This window comes from Arachis hypogaea, chromosome 1 (assembly GCF_003086295.3).
Source record: "Arachis hypogaea cultivar Tifrunner chromosome 1, arahy.Tifrunner.gnm2.J5K5, whole genome shotgun sequence".
NCBI classification, from domain to species: Eukaryota; Viridiplantae; Streptophyta; class Magnoliopsida; order Fabales; family Fabaceae; genus Arachis; species Arachis hypogaea.
In genome coordinates, this window is record NC_092036.1 from 99,561,226 (window position 1) to 99,579,624 (window position 18,399).

At 40.4% G+C, this 18,399-nt stretch overlaps 1 protein-coding gene across 1 annotated transcript in view; it reads left to right on the top strand.

The window, feature by feature from the left end:
* The first annotated feature begins 4,025 nt into the window (after positions 1-4,025).
* LOC112702600 (uncharacterized) overlaps positions 4,026-18,399 on the top strand; it is a 123,566-nt gene continuing 109,192 nt past the window's right edge. Inside the window, exon 1 of the mRNA XM_072202029.1 lies at positions 4,026-4,105. The gene's annotated coding sequence lies outside the window, so the exon portion shown is untranslated. The remainder of the gene's footprint in view (positions 4,106-18,399) is intronic.

Consider the following 18,399-nt stretch of genomic DNA (forward strand, 5'->3'; position numbering starts at 1 on the left):
CCGTCAACTCCGCCAGATCCATCTGGTTTGGCGAATCCTTTACATCCGAGGTTACCCAAGCGTACGGATCATAGCTCGCCACGGAAGGGGAAGCCCAGGAGACAACACGAGGCATACCTACAGCGGGGTACCATTCCGTTAGTCTACGAGATCGGGAGCCCGAAAAACACCCAGAAACTATGTTCGTCCTACTGAGCAGTTAAAATCAAATATGAACCAAGCAAGCCACCTAAAAACCTACCCAGGAATGGCACCCCTCCCCTAGTACTCTACCTATCATCAGAAAGCCATGTAGCAATAAAACCCAAAAAGGTAGCAAAAACAAACACACACAAACAGCAAGCATACAATAACAGAACGAAGAAGAGGAAGGTCTGAGGATTACCTGGATTTTGTTAAAGACTGGAAGGACAAGAGGAAGATGTTCGTAGAAATTGCAGCGACACTCTGGAACTTTTGAGGGAAGAAGAAGGAGATAGCAAGGAAATGGGAGAGGCAAGAGTGTAAAAAAGAAGAAAAAATGGGAGATAAACTATTTAAAACTGCCTCCCAAGAAGCACGAAAGACTGAGGGCAAAATGGCCTTTGCATACGGGGTTTCCCAACCCATTATGAGCATTCAATGCTCAGCACGGAGAACGAAGCGATAAGCGGTTACCTCAGTAACCAAAAGACACGCGCGCAGGGAGCACGTTCCCCCTACGGGCGGCCGGTTTGATGACGTGTGGAGAAAGAAGACAAACGCGCCACCAATAGTCCTCACGGCTATCACTGGCACGTGGGGGCACTGTTACGGCCCAGCCCAAACCTTCCGCTGGCTTGGGCCGACCCGAGCTCCACCCGACCCGAACAGTCAGGGGTTAGGACGCTCCGTCACCAACTCGGACACGCGTCCGTGACAGCTCACCCATAGCTGTGAAGGGAACGTCTCGGGAATAGTGGGCCTGCCTTCACAGGGCCCACCTCTGACAATATATAAGGGGAAGATTTACTCTCCCCCAGAGGTACGTCACATACTCCATCACCCTTTCTGCCTGCACACCTTACTGACAAGAGCGTCGGAGTGTCTTTGCAGGTGGCACCCCCTCTCACGTGAAGTACTCGGGACCTCGCGCACCGCTGACCGGCAGTCCACGACTTGACGAGCCCCCACCATCATCCCGGATCACAACCCGAACCGTTCAACAACTGAGCTACCGAACAAATAATAATAAATGTTAGCTATAAAATATAAACAAAATTCAAATAAAAATCATATACTAACTAAAAGAATAAATTAACTTACGATGGTATAAAATCTAAAAACAGATCGATTTCCATTGGAGATTGACCGAGATTCTGTTGTGAAGGTAATAAAACTCCACGTAAACCTGCCATCTCATCAATAAAAAATTGATCTTGGAAACCATCAGGAAGATGATTTCCCTCAACTCCACTAACAAGTGCTCTATTTCCACTTATTACCAAATTATAATGTTTTATGTTCCCATGATACATATTCTTCCCTCCATATAATATTGCGAGATCTTGTAAAAATTGCTTTAGATAAAGCTTGAATGTGTTCCAATCCTCGACCCAGACATTAGCTAAGTCCTTGTCATAATGCTGGTAAATAAAAACCCATGTCTCCCCCTCGCGAAAATAAACAAGCCCTTGTAAAAAATGTTGGGATGAGTGTCTCAAGAATTATCAAAACAGCATATCTATCTCTGAACTTCTTCTCTGTGATTATTTGATACTTCTAAAATTTTAACTTTTCTTCCGGTACTGCCCAATATTGCATTTGAAATAATAACGCTACCCTCTTCTACTCTTTTGACTTCAGTCTTGTTAGTATACCATTGATGGTTCTCCATTGATACTAATAATCCCATTTGAAGCAAACGCAGCGTTAGTAACAAACTCATACCAGTGATTATTTTTAGCAGCAAAAATACTAGTTCAGTGATATTTTCAACAACAAAATCAAAATGTAGCCATGTATTACAGCAACAAAACTGAGAAAGAAAGAACAGGGTAATTTGTTGGAACTCACCAAATCGGGGACCAACTTTTGGTTGCGTGAAAGAAGCTGATGGTGAGACTCAAATCAAGGAGACGACAAAGACGACCAGCCCCGGAACCTACTGGTTCTGTCGCCAGCGACTATGAGCAAACGGAGGGTGGTAACAAGACAGAGAGCGATAACGACGATCAATCCGAGGACCTACTACATCTGCCACCAGCGACGACGAGCGCAGGAAAGGTGCACGTGCGTGACGGTGATGACTAACGACAACCTTGAGTGTGAGAGCTAGTGAGCCACAGTGAGAGAGATGGGAGAACTCGAGTTTTAGTGAGATAGTGACGAGAGGAAGGACACGTTAAGGGTTAGGGCATGAGGGTTTTGATGAAGAAAAATGACATTTTCGAAATTTAAAAAACAAACATTAAGCATGACGCAGTCCAAGTCATGTAAACCAATTAGGTCAATGGTTTTGAGAAAAACTGGATGGGTTAAATTGGTTAGGAGGGTGGCTCAACCGGCCAGGTGACCGGGTGATTGTGTTTTTTTGTAGAATTGGTTGGGTTGAGTTATAATTGTGTTTGATAGAATCAAAAGATTAATAGCGAGGAGCTCCTCCAACGTCTATTTTATCGCGCCAGAGTAATGTGCATAATTTGATTTCGTTGTACATCTAATAATTCAAATAATAAAAATAGTTTGTCATTATTTGTCCTTACAATTTGTTTTCAATTTATTTATTTATTTATTATAAGTATGCGCTTTTTCATTTTCATATAACGGTGGTGTTTTCTATCATTATTGGAGTTCTGTATGTAATCCCGAGTGTAGACGAAGAGTTAGAGAAGAAATTGGAGATTCAAATTTAAGTTTTTCTAATTTATTTTTTTAATTCACAAAACCTACCTACTAATTTGGATCTTCAAAATTTTTTTTAATACAAAACTAATCAACCGATTTGTACAAAATGAAAAAAAAATTCACCCGACACAAATTAAAGACTCCCATTTGTGATAACTCAAAATTTGAATTCTTTAAATTTAATATCGGGACCTCTGTTTTTTCCCAATCCCAAAAATGGACTCTCTAATTTGCACTTTCAAATAAAAAAAATAAGGTCCATGTCCATAAAAAATACGCAATCAACCCATAACAATAGATTATACAATTCTTCAATCCATAACAAAAAAAAAAATAGCCATAAGTATAAATTTTTTAATGTGTTTATAGTATCCTATTACTAGGACAATTGTTTATGTTGATGAGTGCCATCATTTACATATTTCAAATCAAAATTTTATATTAAACATCGGAACTAATACAATTACTAATTCCTTCAAACTAAATTAAAAAGGAAAAAAGAAAGAAAGAGAGAAAGTAATGCTCCATGCTATTTTACAATTTTAAGTTAATGCTAATAAAAAATATCTTTGTTGACTATGCATTCTTTAAAATGTGTGTAACTTATTTATGTTCATTATATTATTTGTCTTTAAAAAATATTTATTCGTAAATTAAAAGGTTGGTACTTTTTTTTATACAAAATACATATAAGCAAGAGCTCTTAATTAAAAGTCTTATTCAAAAATTGAGTAAGATGCAAAATAAATTTTGTTCATTCTATGTCTTTACTAGATCATTCACTTATCTTATATTTTTCTTCCTTTTGTACTAGTTCATCCTATGCATTCTTAATTATATACCAAAACATTTAGTACTAAAATTAGGAATTAAAAGAAGTCATAATTTGTCTATTTTGGCTTTTGTTTATATTTATTAATTATTGTTTATATAAATATATAATATTAGATGTAATAAATATATAATTATAAAGATTATATACATAAAATTATATATATTTTTTTATTTAGATATTATAAATATTGAGTTAAATAAGGTAATTTTGTTCAACTTAACACATACAATAATTTAATTTAGCTCAGTATAATGCTCAATATTATGCTCAAAAGAATCAAAAGACGTTTGCTACTATAGTCTTTAGTATTCTTCTCTGTACCCTGTGGTTCAGTTTCTGGAAGGAGAACTACTCATAGTGTGTTTGTATTGCAATCCAGGTGGACGCTTTGCCTCAAGGGAAAAAGTATGCTTCTTTCTTTCAAAACCTTAACATTTGTTTCAGTGTCACTGTTTATGGCTGTATTACTTGTCTCTAATTCTAATTATCTACCATAACAAAAAATAATAGTTATAAACTTAGATGTAATTTCTTCGGGTTTTGAAATATCATTTGTTGATCTATTGGCATTTGCTTTGGATTTTGGCTTTATATGTAACCAGATGACCCTTCTAAAGAACTGTCGAAATTTTCTGTCAAACTTTTTCTTCATTCCAGTGGGCATGTTGCAGGTTTCACATGCTAACTTCATCAAGAGTATTGAACTTTATATTTCTATTGAAAAATTTGAATTTTCCATAATTAAGGGCTATGTCTTTCACCTTGAACAAGTTCCTGCATACTCATGCTTTATAGGGCTATGTTTCTGGCAGGTAATAATTTCTGTTTTTTGGAGAATCCCTAGAGCTTCTTGGAATGCAAAAGGAAGGCTTCTCTCTCTCTCTCTCTCTCTCTCTCTCTCTCTCTCTCTCTCTCTCTCCCAACAATAAGTGCATGCGTTCATCGTAGCACGGTTTTCTGGATTGGCTCTTTTGAGGGCTCTCTCTCTCCCTCCCCTTCCCAGTAATAAGTGCATGTGTTCATTGTAGCACGGTTTTTTGGATTGGCTATTTTGAGGGCTTAGTTATTTGAAAAATAGAGTCTGCAGGTTATGGATGTTCCCGCTTTCTTCCTTATCAGAAGCAGAGAAGGTTCTAGGAGAAATATCTAATCATAAAGTTCAGGTAATAGTTCTTCTATTTTCATTTTCTCTATAATTGGGAAACTGATGTTATTATTTTCTATCTTAATGAGAATCGAGCTTGGCTTATATAATTTCTTTGGGGGAAGCTGGTCTAGTGTTTGGGATTCCATCCATATAGTAGCTGTTATAGCAAAGTAAATTTTTGTTTCGCAATACATATTTTTCCATGTTGATGGTCCTTGTGCCTTTGTCACTTTGGCATTATTCCATCCATATTTTTGTTTTGCATCTATATCTCGAGACTAGTATAGCATCATGCAGTTTTGGTTATTTATGTTTGAGCTAGTTATGGAACAGAATTTTTGTATGTCTTGACAATATGCTAATTTTGGGCATATAAAATTATTTTCTATTTACATTTTATAGGGTTATTGATATTCAAAAAAGTGGAATGTGGATTTCATTTATTTGAACTATGTGATTGTTGTTTAGATTATGAGTATTTTACTAAAATTTCCACTTTGAAAATGGTTCAAAAATTTGTTCACCCATTTTTATTGGTAAGATTGTGGTAAGTTGTTAGGGACTTGGGTATTATGGGTGCTCAAAGTCCTACATCGAGTAGTATGAGATGCTTGATGTTGCATATAAGAAGAGTGGTTTTTCCTCCTTAACAGCTAGCTTTTAAGGTGTGGTTTCCCACTTTTAAATTAGATTATTTGACTTGGAGATGGAATTATGTGCTCTCCATCTTTGGTTTGGTAAAATCTAATCAATATTGGTTGCTTTTTTTATTATGCAGTTGGAGGTGGTAAAAGCCAAAATCAAAAGATGCCAAAATCAAAAGATGAGTCTGAATCTGTTAAATTTACTCAAAAGAATCTGATTAACAAGGTTTGCATGGAAGAAGCCCTGAACATTATCTTGACTTGTACAAGTTGTTTGGAAGTTTTTCTTATTACCTAGAACTATGATAGGTCTATAGTTTTTACTGCAACATTTTCTCAGGCCTTGGCCAATATTGGAGTAGTTTAAATCATTTTGACTGGTATATGATCAAAACTGAATCATGATATATTCGATTCCTGATATATACTAATTCTACTGATGCCAAGATTCCTGCTGCTCTTGAATATCTCAGAACTGTCATTGAGGTATTGCTCCCCTCCACTGCTTCAAAGCAATAAAATGTCAATAAAGAATTTAGTGACTGCAGCTGTATGTACTATAAGAAAGTCGAGTTAGGTTCTCAACTTCTCAAGTTTCTCACCCATCTCCTTTGATTGGTGTGCTTGCATGATGCATGATTAAATTGGTCTTTTCTAATTGCTTTTATTGCAATCGGTGCCCCTTAGTATAGGACCATAAGTTGAATGAATTAAATTGGCTGACCAGTGTAGTGAAAATATACGTATGCCACAACTATTATTGGTGTCAATGTTGGCTTGTCTGAGTGGTGACCGAAATAAACACAAATTGTAAACTAGATTATGTGTTAATTCTTATATTTCATCCATCTTCCAGCCCCCCAAATCATTGTGTATGCTTAATTTGAAAGTTTGATTGCTTCAATTTTTTTCCCTCTTGCTTCCATCTTTCTATTTCATTTGGGCTATCGGTGATTATCACGTGTAATATGTTGTGATCACTTCCGGCAGGTTGCAAGTTTCTTATATTTGCGCACCATCAGCCAATGATAGATGCGAAGACCAGTTCAATTTTACTCATTTTTTTATATTGGAAATTATAGCACTTACCAAAACTGTTGAAAATTTCTAGAAGAAAAAAGTGGGTTGCATCCGGAATGATGGAGGTACACCCGCTGCATCAAGGCAACAATTGGTTACAGATTTCCCGGAAAAGGATTATATCAAGGCAGCTGCACTATGGTGGTATTTTTGGTTGTGTATTTCTTCCATGTGTTTCCGTTATAAGCATTTTTTCTGTTGTCTTGGTTAGTATTTATGCTTGAGATAATGATTTTATGTGACACGTTATCATGCAGCTATCCATTATAAAGCGGGAGGAGTTGAATTAATTTTAACTGCTGCAAGCTCAGTTATCTTTACAGAACAATCCTGGACTCCAGGTGACCTAATTCAGGCCAAAGATCGTGCTCATAGAATTGGTCAGGTATTCTTACACTCATTAAGTAGAAAGGAGAGAGTTGTTACTAGTTGCATGACAACATTAAGAAAACAGATAATCTTAAATGAAAAGAATATGATTAACAAGGTTTGCATGGAAGAAGCCCTGAACATTATCTTGACTTGTACAAGTTGTTTGGAAGTTTTTCTTATTACCTAGAACTATGATAGGTCTATAGTTTTTACTGCAACATTTTCTCAGGCCTTGGCCAATATTGGAGTAGTTTAAATCATTTTGACTGGTATATGATCAAAACTGAATAATGATATATTCGATTCCAGATACATACTAATTTTGCTGATGCCAAGATTCCTGCTGCTCTTGAATATCTCAGAACTGTCATTGAGGTATTGCTCCCCTCCACTGCTTCAAAGCAATAAAATGTCAATAAAGAATTTAGTGACTGCAGCTGTATGTACTATAAAAAAGTCAAGTTAGGTTCTCAACTTCTCTAGTTTCTCACCCATCTCCTTTGATTGGTGTGCTTGCATGATGCATGATTAAATTGGTCTTTTCTAATTGCTTTTATTGCAATCGGTACCCCTTAGTATAGGACCATAAGTTGAATGAATTAAATTGGCTACAGATTTCCAGGAAAAGGATTATATCAAGGCAGCTGCACTATGGTGGTATTTTTGGTTGTGTATTTCTTCCATGTGTTTCTGTTATAAGCATTTTTTCTGTTGTCTTGGTTAGTATTTGTGCTTGAGATAATGATTTCATGTGACACGTTATCATGCAGCTATCCATTATAAAGCGGGAGGAGTTGAATTAATTTTAACTGCTGCTGTAAAACTCGGTTAATTAACAGCTAATTAACCCATAAATGAGAATTTATTCTAGAAAGCCTAAAATGTGATTTTTATGGCTAAATGTGATAGAGGAGATCGAGACAAGAATTTTGGTACCAATTTTATAGAATTCGGACCAAGATTGGACCGAACGGGCCAAACCGGGCCAACCGGACCCAAAGTGGGCCCTTGGCCCAACATAACTAAACCAAAACCCTAGTTTTCAGCACTCTCTCTCCTCACAACACTCATTTCACGCTGAAAATTGAAGAGAGGGGAGGAAGAACACTCTCTCAAGTTCTTTCTCTCACTTGATCTTCAAACCACCATAACTTTTGATCTAGAGCTCTGATTGCCGCTCCGTTTGTGGCCACGCATTCACCGCGGAGAGCTCTACAAAACCCATACAATTAATCTTGAGGTAAGCCACATTTTTCTCTTCGAAATTCCAGCCTTGTTTTCGAGTTTTATGAGCAAAAATGTTGAGATTTTGGGCTCTTTGATGTTATAGGACCCAACTCTCTTGAAGGAGAAGGTTAATCTTGTCTCCTTGGACCTTGGGTGTGGTAAGATTCTCAACCCTAGTGTAATTTTATTGTTCTATGATGTTTGGGTATTGAGATGTTGTGTATGGGTATGATGGTTGTGGCTTAGGTTGTGTATGTGTGGATATTGGAGCTTGATAGGTGATTTTGAAAAGCTTGGAAAGGGTTTGGTGGTGAAAAATCTGTTCTTGGAGGTTTTGAGGCCTTGAGAGCTTGTGGATAAGTGGTTTGGAAGTGCTCCGGTTGAGCTTGGGAAATCGGCTAAGGTATGGTTTCAGTTTCCCGTATCTAATATGTAATGTGGTAGGAAATACTTAGACTAGAGGCCTTAAGATAGGCATTGAATGGTTGATGTTGTTGAATGGTTGATGTATATATGATGTGGTCATATATGTGATGATTATTATTGATGCCTTGGTGGTATGGTGTATGAGAAATATGCATGTTGTGATATATGCTTGATGATTGGTTATGGTTGAATTGTGGGTTGAACCATGTTGATGGTGAGTATGATGTTGATTGTGTACAATAATGATTTATTGGAATTGGTGTTGTTGAAATTGGCATGAGAAAGAGTATATGATATGTCAATGTGTTTGGGTTTGAGCCACTTGGGTGAAGTGGGTTAAAATGATGAGATAGTGACTTTGTATTGTGGTAAAGTGTCAATGTGTGAGTTGAGGAGGCTTGATGTTGAATTTGATATATTTTGATTGATTTCAAAGAAAAGGGATGAAATTGGCATGTTTTGATTGATTTTGAAAAGAGTTGAAAATGGCTTGTTTTGAAAATGGCACTTTGCGGTTTTGTATGAAAAATATGGTTTTTGTGCATACTTTGGTGGGACATAACTTGGACTACGGATCTCCGTTTTGTGCCAAATCTGTTTAGAAATGAAATTGGATCCGGGAAGTCCATGCCGTTCGAAGAACGGGTGAAAAACGATTTAAAATGAGGAAGTTATGTCCGTCGGAAGATTGGGGTTTAAATCTGTGAATTCTGCAGCTTTTAACTTAGAAAACTTTTAGCAGAATGACCCCTTGCGCGTGGGCGCACCTGGCGCGTACGCGCCGATCTTCCAGAAAATGCCATCCACGCGTACGCGTGATGTGCGCGGGCGCACCGATTGTTCTGCACCCAATGCCCAGCCATTTTCCAGAGAGTTATGCCAGGACTGTGCCAGTGTTGTGCCTGGGGCACGAGAACACCCACGCGTACGCGTGGTTGACGCGTTCGCGTCGATTGGAAAATTTTTAATCCACGCGTTAGCGTGCATGACGCTTGCGCGTCGATGAGTTTTTGAGGCCATCCACGCGTGCGCGTGGAGTGCGCGTACGCGTGGCCCTGTTTTCATCCCAAAGTTGATTTTTGAGTTTTAAAAGCCAAATCTCATACTTCTAAGCCTCCGATCTCACCACTTATGTCTTAAATCATTATGATATGTCTAGCTATGAGAAGAAGGGCTAGTGAATGAGGTAACTTGCGAGTGAAGGAAGGGAAAAATGAATGATCAATGAGGATCAAAGATGATTATGTGAGATGCGGAGGATGGTGGTGGAAGTGCTTGTTATGCCATGGGCCGAAAGGCTGTAATTGTTAATGAAACGGCTGGTTATGGATTTAACCGTGAGCCGGGTGGCTGGTTATGGATTTAACCGTGAGCCGGAATGGCTGTGTATGATATGAATATTGGCTGGTTCTAGACTGAACCGTGAGCCGGATGGCTGATATGGATGTTGATCCATGGATGAGAATTCATGCATGTATATGCTGAATTATTGATAATTATGAATTGCACTTCCACTATCTGAGATACGAGTTTCCCTGGGTAGTAGCAGTGGCTAGCCACCACGTGCTCCAGGTTGAGACTTGATACTCTGTTGACCCTATGTCATAAGTGTGGCCGGGCACTGTGAAAGACCCGGATGAGCTCGCCCCCGTAAATATTCACCAGTGAGGGTGATGGATATGGATCATGTTTATGATCAAGTTTATGATGAGTATAACTCGAGTTGGGGATGCATGACAGAGGGACAGTCCAATGGTTAGCTACCAGGACTTGTCGGGTTGGCTCTATAACCGACAAGATGATATCATCAGCCACTAGGGACAGGCATTCATCATATGCATACTATGTGAATTGTTTGAGATTGCCTATTTGACTACATATTACTTGCTAATTGTCTAAATGCCTTAATTGTTCCTATTTGTATATTCCTTGTTTGATATAACTGTGTTTGCTACATTATACTCCTGCTGGTGGTTGGGAGGTTTGAAGGAATTGGAAAGGGAAGTGTTAGTTAGACTGAAGAATCTTTAGTCAGATGCCTTTATATGGTTTAGCTTGTTTATAAGCTTTGATATTATCTGGAGGAAGTTCTAGGATTGCCTTCGGCTTTCCTCTATTATTATGTATTATATATGTGGAAGCTGTTACCATGCTGGGGACCTCTGGTTCTCACCCATGCGAATTTTGTGGTTTTCAGATACAGGACGTGTGGTTTCCCGCTGAGGCATGCTGGAGACTTCTAGATTTGCGAAGATTCCTTGTTCTTGGGGACTCTGTTTTAGTTTATATGTTTTGCCTAGATACTTTTATCTCCATTAAATAATACAAACTGTGATGACTCCTCTTATGAGAGATTTTGGAGAATAGGTTTTATGTATTTGTGTCCCTTTGGGGTTTCCTTTGGAGTTTTCCTTATCTTTATCATATGTATATATTGCTATGCTCGGACCGGTTATCTTCGCAGCCGGATTTTGAGCTTTGATATTCCTGTTTTCGATACTCCTTTGTATATATATAATCTCACTTTGGTTATCCTTGTTCGTTACGTTATCGATCGGAGTGTTGCGCTTTCGAGTTGCGATTTTTGTTTACCCCTTTTTCTACAAAGGCTCCTAGTTATAATCAATCATTCATACTACTATACGTACTAAATTTTTATTTTAGAGGTCGTAATACCTTGCCATCTCTGAATTATGACTTAAGCATAAGACTCTGTATGGTAGGGTGTTACATTATGGTATCAGAGCAGTTCGTTCCTGTAGAGCCTGAGGGATGGACTGACTATGCTTCTGTGCATTCTCTGTATGTGTGTTATGTGCTATTAGTATATCTGCTTGATATAATTGGCATAAACGTTCATGAGCATGCATTTGGGACTTTGAAGCACTAGACTTCCGATATTGAGACTGATCAACTTAATATCGATTGTTTGGTGTGTATAGGAACCAGATGGCGCCCTCGTGGACGCGGTAGAGGTAGTGCGAGAGGTCGTACGAATGCTCGTGCACCAGAGAATAACCCTAATGACCCGGTGAACTTTATGATTGCGTTGGAGAACATGGCTGTTGCTATGCAAGCCACTGCTGAGGCTCTTGGTCAACAGATGAACAACCATGGTAATGATGGAGGTGGAGTTCAGGGCCCGATGACACTAGCAAACTTTTTGAAGGTTAATCCACCTAAGTTCAAGGGAACTACTAGCCCGACTGAGGCTGATACATGGTTTCAGGCTATAGAGCGAGCATTGCAAGCACAAGTGGTACCTGAAGGGCAGCGTGTCGAGTTTGCTACCTATATGCTCACAGGTGAAGCGTCGCATTGGTGGCAAGGCATCCGACGTCTTCTGCAGCAGGGTGATGACTATATCACTTGGAATGTCTTCCAAGAAGAGTTCTATAAGAAGTACTTTCCGACTTCTGCTAGGACGGCTAAGGAACTTGAATTGTTACAGCTGAAGCAGGGTACTATGTCCATATCAGAGTATACTGACAAGTTTGAGGAGCTGTTCAGGTTCTCTCGTATGTGCCAAGGGACTCCGGTGGAATATGAGGAATGGAAGTGTGTTAAGTATGAAGGAGGACTCCGGAGTGATATCTTCAGTTCAGTGGGACCAATGGAGATTAGGACTTTCTCCGAATTAGTGAACAAGTGTAGGGTTGCTAAAGAGTGTGTGAAAAGGGCAACCGCCGAGAAAGGGATTCACAAGGGTTCATTCCCACAGAACCGAGGGAAGAGCTTTGCACCTAGAGGTCTGTCTTTCAAGAGGGGAAGCTCTTTCAGGAGGCCCAAAAACAACAACAATTTCCAAGGGAAGAAGTTTGGGAAGCAACCTCAGAATGATCAAGCTTGTACTAGGTGTGGAAGTCACCACCCAGGAGCACCATGCAAGGCCGGATGGGGCTTGTGCTACAATTGTGGAAAAGCGGGGCATAAAGTCGCAAGCTGCCCCGAGAAGCAGAAACAAGGTGCTGGAAAGGCACAACAGACTGGTCGGGTGTTCACCACTTTAGCTATAGGTGCTGAGGGATCTGAGACGCTCATTCGAGGTAACTGTGAAATAGCTGGTCAAACTTTAAATGCTTTATTTGATTCGGGAGCATCGCATTCATTCATTGCATTTGAGAAAGCCCATGAGTTAGGGTTGAAGATTGTAACCTTAGGTTATGATCTAAGAGTGTACAATGCTACCCATGAAGCCACAGTAACTAGGCTAGGATGCCCGGAAGTTTTCTTTAGGTTCAAGCAGCGTGATTTTGTTCATAATTTAATCTGCTTGCCGATGATCGGTCTTGATCTTATCTTGGGATTGGACTGGTTATCTAAGAACCATGTTCTGCTTGATTGTTCTACAAAGTCGGTGTACTTTATACCGGAAGATACAGAAGGGCCGATCGTGGTGAATAATTATTACTTGAATTCAATGATGGTGAACTGTTCCGGAACCGAATGTCAGGGTATCCTGTTGTTAACCGCGGGCGTTTCGGGTGATGATCAAAGGTTGGAGCAGATTCCGATTGTGTGTGAGTTTCTGGAAGTGTTTCCCAATGATATTGATGAGTTTCCACCTAACCGAGAGGTTGAGTTTGCTATTGAATTGGTGCCTGGGACAGGCCCAATCTCAAGTGCTCCTTATAGGATGTCACCGTTAGAGATGAACGAGCTAAAGTCTCAGTTAGAGGATTTGTTGGGAAAGAATTTTATACGACCAAGTGTCTCTCCGTGGGGTGCTCCAGTGTTACTAGTGAAGAAGAAGGATGGGAGTATGCAGCTCTGTGTGGATTACAGACAGTTGAACAAGGTCACAATAAAGAATAAGTACCCATTGCTGAGAATTGATGATCTCATGGATCAGTTACAAAGGGCTGGGGTTTTCTCCAAGATCGATTTGTGATCCAGTTATCACTAGATAAGGGTGAGGGGTGAGGATATCCCTAAGATCGCTTTTAGGACTCGTTATGGTCATTACGAGTACACTGTAATGTCCTTTGGGTTGACGAACGCTCTTGCGGTATTCATGGATTACATGAATAGAGTTTTCCGTCCGTTTCTGGATAAATTTGTTGTTGTCTTCATTGACGACATACTGATTTATTCCAAGACTGAAGAAGAGCATGCGGAACACTTGAGGACCGTGTTGCAGATTCTAAAGGAGAAGAAACTTTATGCAAAACTATCTAAGTGTGAGTTTTGGAAGAGTGAGGTGAAGTTTTTGGGTCACGTGGTGAGTAAGAAGGGAATAGCCGTAGATCCAACTAAGGTGGAGGCTGTGATGGATTGGAAGCAACCAACCACTGTAACAGAGATAAGGAGTTTTCTGGGTTTAGCTGGCTATTACCGAAGGTTTATCAAGGGCTTTTCACAGATAGCGTTGCCAATGACAAAGTTAACTCGCAAAGACACTCCGTTTGTTTGGACTCCTGAATGCGAGGAGAGCTTTCAGATATTGAAGAAAAAGTTAACCACTGCACCTGTGTTACTGTTACCTGAGCCGAATGAGCCATTTGAGGTATATTGTGATGCCTCATTGAAGGGTCTAGGGTGCGTGCTGATGCAGCATCATAATGTGGTGGCGTATGCCTCACGACAGTTGAGACCTCATGAAGTTAGTTACCCTACGCACGATTTGGAACTCGCTGCGGTTGTGTTTGCCTTGAAGGCGTGGAGGCATTACCTCTCTGGGGTTAAGTTCCAAGTTTTCTCTGATCATAAGAGCTTGAAGTACCTCTTTGATCAGAAAGAGCTTAATATGAGGCAGAGAAGGTGGATGGAATTGTTGAAAGACTACGACTTTGAGTTGCATTACCATCCGGGAAAGGCGAACGTAGTGGCGGATGCATTAAGTCGGAAGTCATTATATGCGGCTTGGATGATGCTTCAAGAGGAGAAGTTGCTCAAGGGATTAGAGAGTCTGAAAATTGGTGCTCGAGAAGTATCCGGAACTTTGTTTTTGAGCCGATTAGAAATCTCAAGTGACTTTAAGTCCGAACTCCTAAAGGCCCATCAAAATGATGAAGCGTTATGGAAGGTGTTACCGGCTATTGAGCACGGAAAACAGTGGAGAGTGTCGGAAGAAAAAGATGGGTTATGGAGATTCAAGGGTAGGATCATTGTGCCAGATGTTGGCACTTTGAGGCAAGATATTTTAAAGGAGGCACACAAAAGCAGATTTTCCATTCACCCGGGAAGTACTAAGATGTGCCATGATTTAAAGGCGATGTTTTGGTGGCCGGGTATGAAGAATGATGTGGCAGAATATGTATCAAAGTGCCTAACTTGTCAAAAGGTAAAGATTGAACATCAAAGACCTTCCGGGATGTTACAACCCTTAGAGATTCCACAATGGAAGTGGGAAAGTATTGCAATGGACTTTGTGTCGGGATTGCCAAGGACTAGGGCTGGTTTTGATGCTATTTGGGTGATTGTGGACCGACTGACGAAGTCAGCTCACGTTTTACCCATTCGGATGACCTACACCCTTGAGGAGCTAGCACGGTTATACATAAAGGAGATTGTGAGACTTCATGGTGTACCTGCTACTATAATCTCTGATAGAGATCCTCGTTTCACTTCAAGGTTTTAGGGTGCATTTCTAAAAGCTTTTGGAACCCGATTAAGCTTGAGCACGGCTTACCATCCTCAAACAGATGGTCAATCCGAGAGGACGATCCAAACACTAGAGGATATGTTGAGAGCTTGTGTTTTGGACCAACCGGCGAGTTGGGATCGGTATATGCCATTAGTGGAGTTTGCATACAATAATAGTTATCATGCGAGCATCGGAATGACTCCGTATGAGGCCTTGTATGGAAGGAAATGTCAATCTCCGCTATGTTGGTATGAAATTGGAGAGAAAAGCTTGTTGGGGCCGGAAATGATAGCTGAGACCACTGGACAAGTCAAGAAAATCCGAGATAGGATGCTTACGGTGCAGAGTCGTCAAAAGAGTTACGCCGATCAGAGGCAAAAGCCCTTAGAATTTGAGGAAGGAGACCATATTTTCCTTAAGGTTACTCCGACCACGGGAGTAGGTAGGGCGATTAAAGCAAAGAAATTGAATCCTCGATACATTGGTCCATTTCAGATCCTGGAGAGGATTGGACCGGTGGCGTATCGGATGGCTCTACCACCTCATTTTTCGAACCTGCACGACGTGTTTCACGTGTTGCAGCTTCGGAAGTACACTCCTAATGCTAGCCATGTGTTAGAACCTGAGTCGGTTCAGTTAAGGGAAGATTTGACGCTTCCAGTGGCTCCAGTCAGAATTGATGATACTAGTATTAAACGGTTGCGTGGAAAAGAGGTTTCATTAGTCAAAGTGGCTTGGAGTCGAGGCGGTGTTGAGGAACACACTTGGGAACACACTTGGGAACTTGAGTTGGAGATGCGAACGGATTATCCGCACTTATTCTCAGGTAATTGTATTTGAATTTTGTGGGCAAAATTCCCAATTAGGTGGGTAGAATGTAAAACCCGGTTAATTAACGACTAATTAACCCATAAATGAGAATTTATTCTAGAAAGCCTAAAATGTGATTTTTATGGCTAAATGTGATAGAGAAGATCGAGACGAGAATTTTGGTACCAATTTTATAGAATTCGGACCAAGATTGGACCGAACGGGCCAAACCGGGCCAACCGGACCCAAAGTGGGCCCTTGGCCCAACATAACTAAACCAAAACCCTAGTTTTCAGCACTCTCTCTCCTCACAACACTCATTTCACGCTGAAAATTGAAGAGAGGGGAGGAAGAACACTCTCTCAAGTTCTTTCTCTCACTTGATCTTCAAACCACCATAACTTTTGATCTAGAGCTCCGATTGCTGCTCCGTTTACGGCCACGCGTTCACTGCGGAGAGCTCTACAAAACCCATACAATTAATCTTGAGGTAAGCCACGTTTTTCTCTTCAAAATTCCAGCCTTGTTTTCGAGTTTTATGAGCAAAAATGTTGAGATTTTAGGCTCTTTGATGTTATAGGACCCAACCCTCTTGAAGGAGAAGGTTAATCTTGTCTCCTTAGACCTTGGGTGTGGTAAAATTCTCAACCCTAGTGTAATTTTGTTGTTCTATGATGTTTGGGTATTGAGATGTTGTGTATGGGTATGATGGTTGTGGCTTAGGTTGTGTATGTGTGGATATTGGAGCTTGATAGGGGATTTTGAAAAGCTTGGAAAGGGTTTGGTGGTGAAAAATCTGTTCTTGGAGGTTTTGAGGCCTTGAGAGCTTGTGGATAAATGGTTTGGAAGTGCTCCGGTTGAGCTTGGGAAATCGGCTAAGGTATGGTTTCGGTTTCCCGTATCTAATATGTAATGTGGTAGGAAATACTTAGACTAGAGGCCCTAAGATAGGCATTGAATGGTTGATGTTGTTGAATGGTTGATGTATATATGATGTGGTCATATATGTGATGATTATTATTGATGCCTTGGTGGTATGGTGTATGAGAAATATGCATGTTGTGATATATGCTTGATGATTGGTTATGGTTGAATTGTGGGTTGAACCATGTTGATGGTGAGTATGATGTTGATTGTGTACAATAATGATTTATTGGAATTGGTGTTGTTGAAATTGGCATGAGAAAGAGTATATGATATGTCAATGTGTTTGGGTTTGAGCCACTTGGGTGAAGTGGGTTAAAATGATGAGATAGTGACTTTGTAAATTGTGGTAAAGTGTCAATGTGTGAGTTGAGGAGGCTTGATGTTGAATTTGATATATTTTGATTGATTTCAAAAAAAAGGGATGAAATTGGCATGTTTTGATTGATTTTGAAAAGAGTTGAAAATGGCTTGTTTTGAAAATGGCACTTTGCGGTTTTGTATGAAAAATATGGTTTTTGTGCATACTTTGGTGGGACATAACTTGGACTACGAATCTCCGTTTTGTGCCAAATCTGTTTAGAAATCAAATTGGATCCGGGAAGTCCATGCCGTTCGAAGAACGGGTGAAAAACGATTTAAAATGAGGAAGTTATGTCCGTCGGAAGATTGGGGTTTAAATCTGTGAATTCTGCAGCTTTTAACTTAGAAAACTTTTAGCAGAATGACCCCTTGCGCGTGGGCGCACCTGGCGCGTACGCGCCGATCTTCCAGAAAATGCCATCCACGCGTACGCGTGATGTGCGCGGGCGCACCGATTGTGCTGCACCCAATGCCCAGCCATTTTCCAGAGAGTTATGCCAGGACTGTGCCAGTGTTGTGCCTGGGGCACGAGAACACCCACGCGTACGCGTGGTTGACGCGTGCGTGTCGATTGGAAAATTTTTAATCCACGCGTTAGCGTGCATGACGCTTGCGCGTCGATGAGTTTTTGAGGCCATCCACGCGTGCGCGTGGAGTGCGCGTACGCGTGGCCCTGTTTTCATCCCAAAGTTGATTTTTGAGTTTTAAAAGCCAAATCTCATACTTCTAAGCCTCCGATCTCACCACTTATGTCTTAAATCATTATGATATGTCTAGCTATGAGAAGAAGGGCTAGTGAATGAGGTAACTTGCGAGTGAAGGAAGGGAAAAATGAATGATCAATGAGGATCAAAGATGATTATGTGAGATGCGGAGGATGGTGGTGGAAGTGCTTGTTATGCCATGGGCCGAAAGGCTGTAATTGTTAATGAAACGGCTGGTTATGGATTTAACCGTGAGCCGGGTGGCTGGTTATGGATTTAACCGTGAGCCGGAATGGCTGTGTATGATATGAATATTGGCTGGTTCTGGACTGAACCGTGAGCCGGATGGCTGATATGGATGTTGATCCATGGATGAGAATCCATGCATGTATTTGCTGAATTATTGATAATTATGA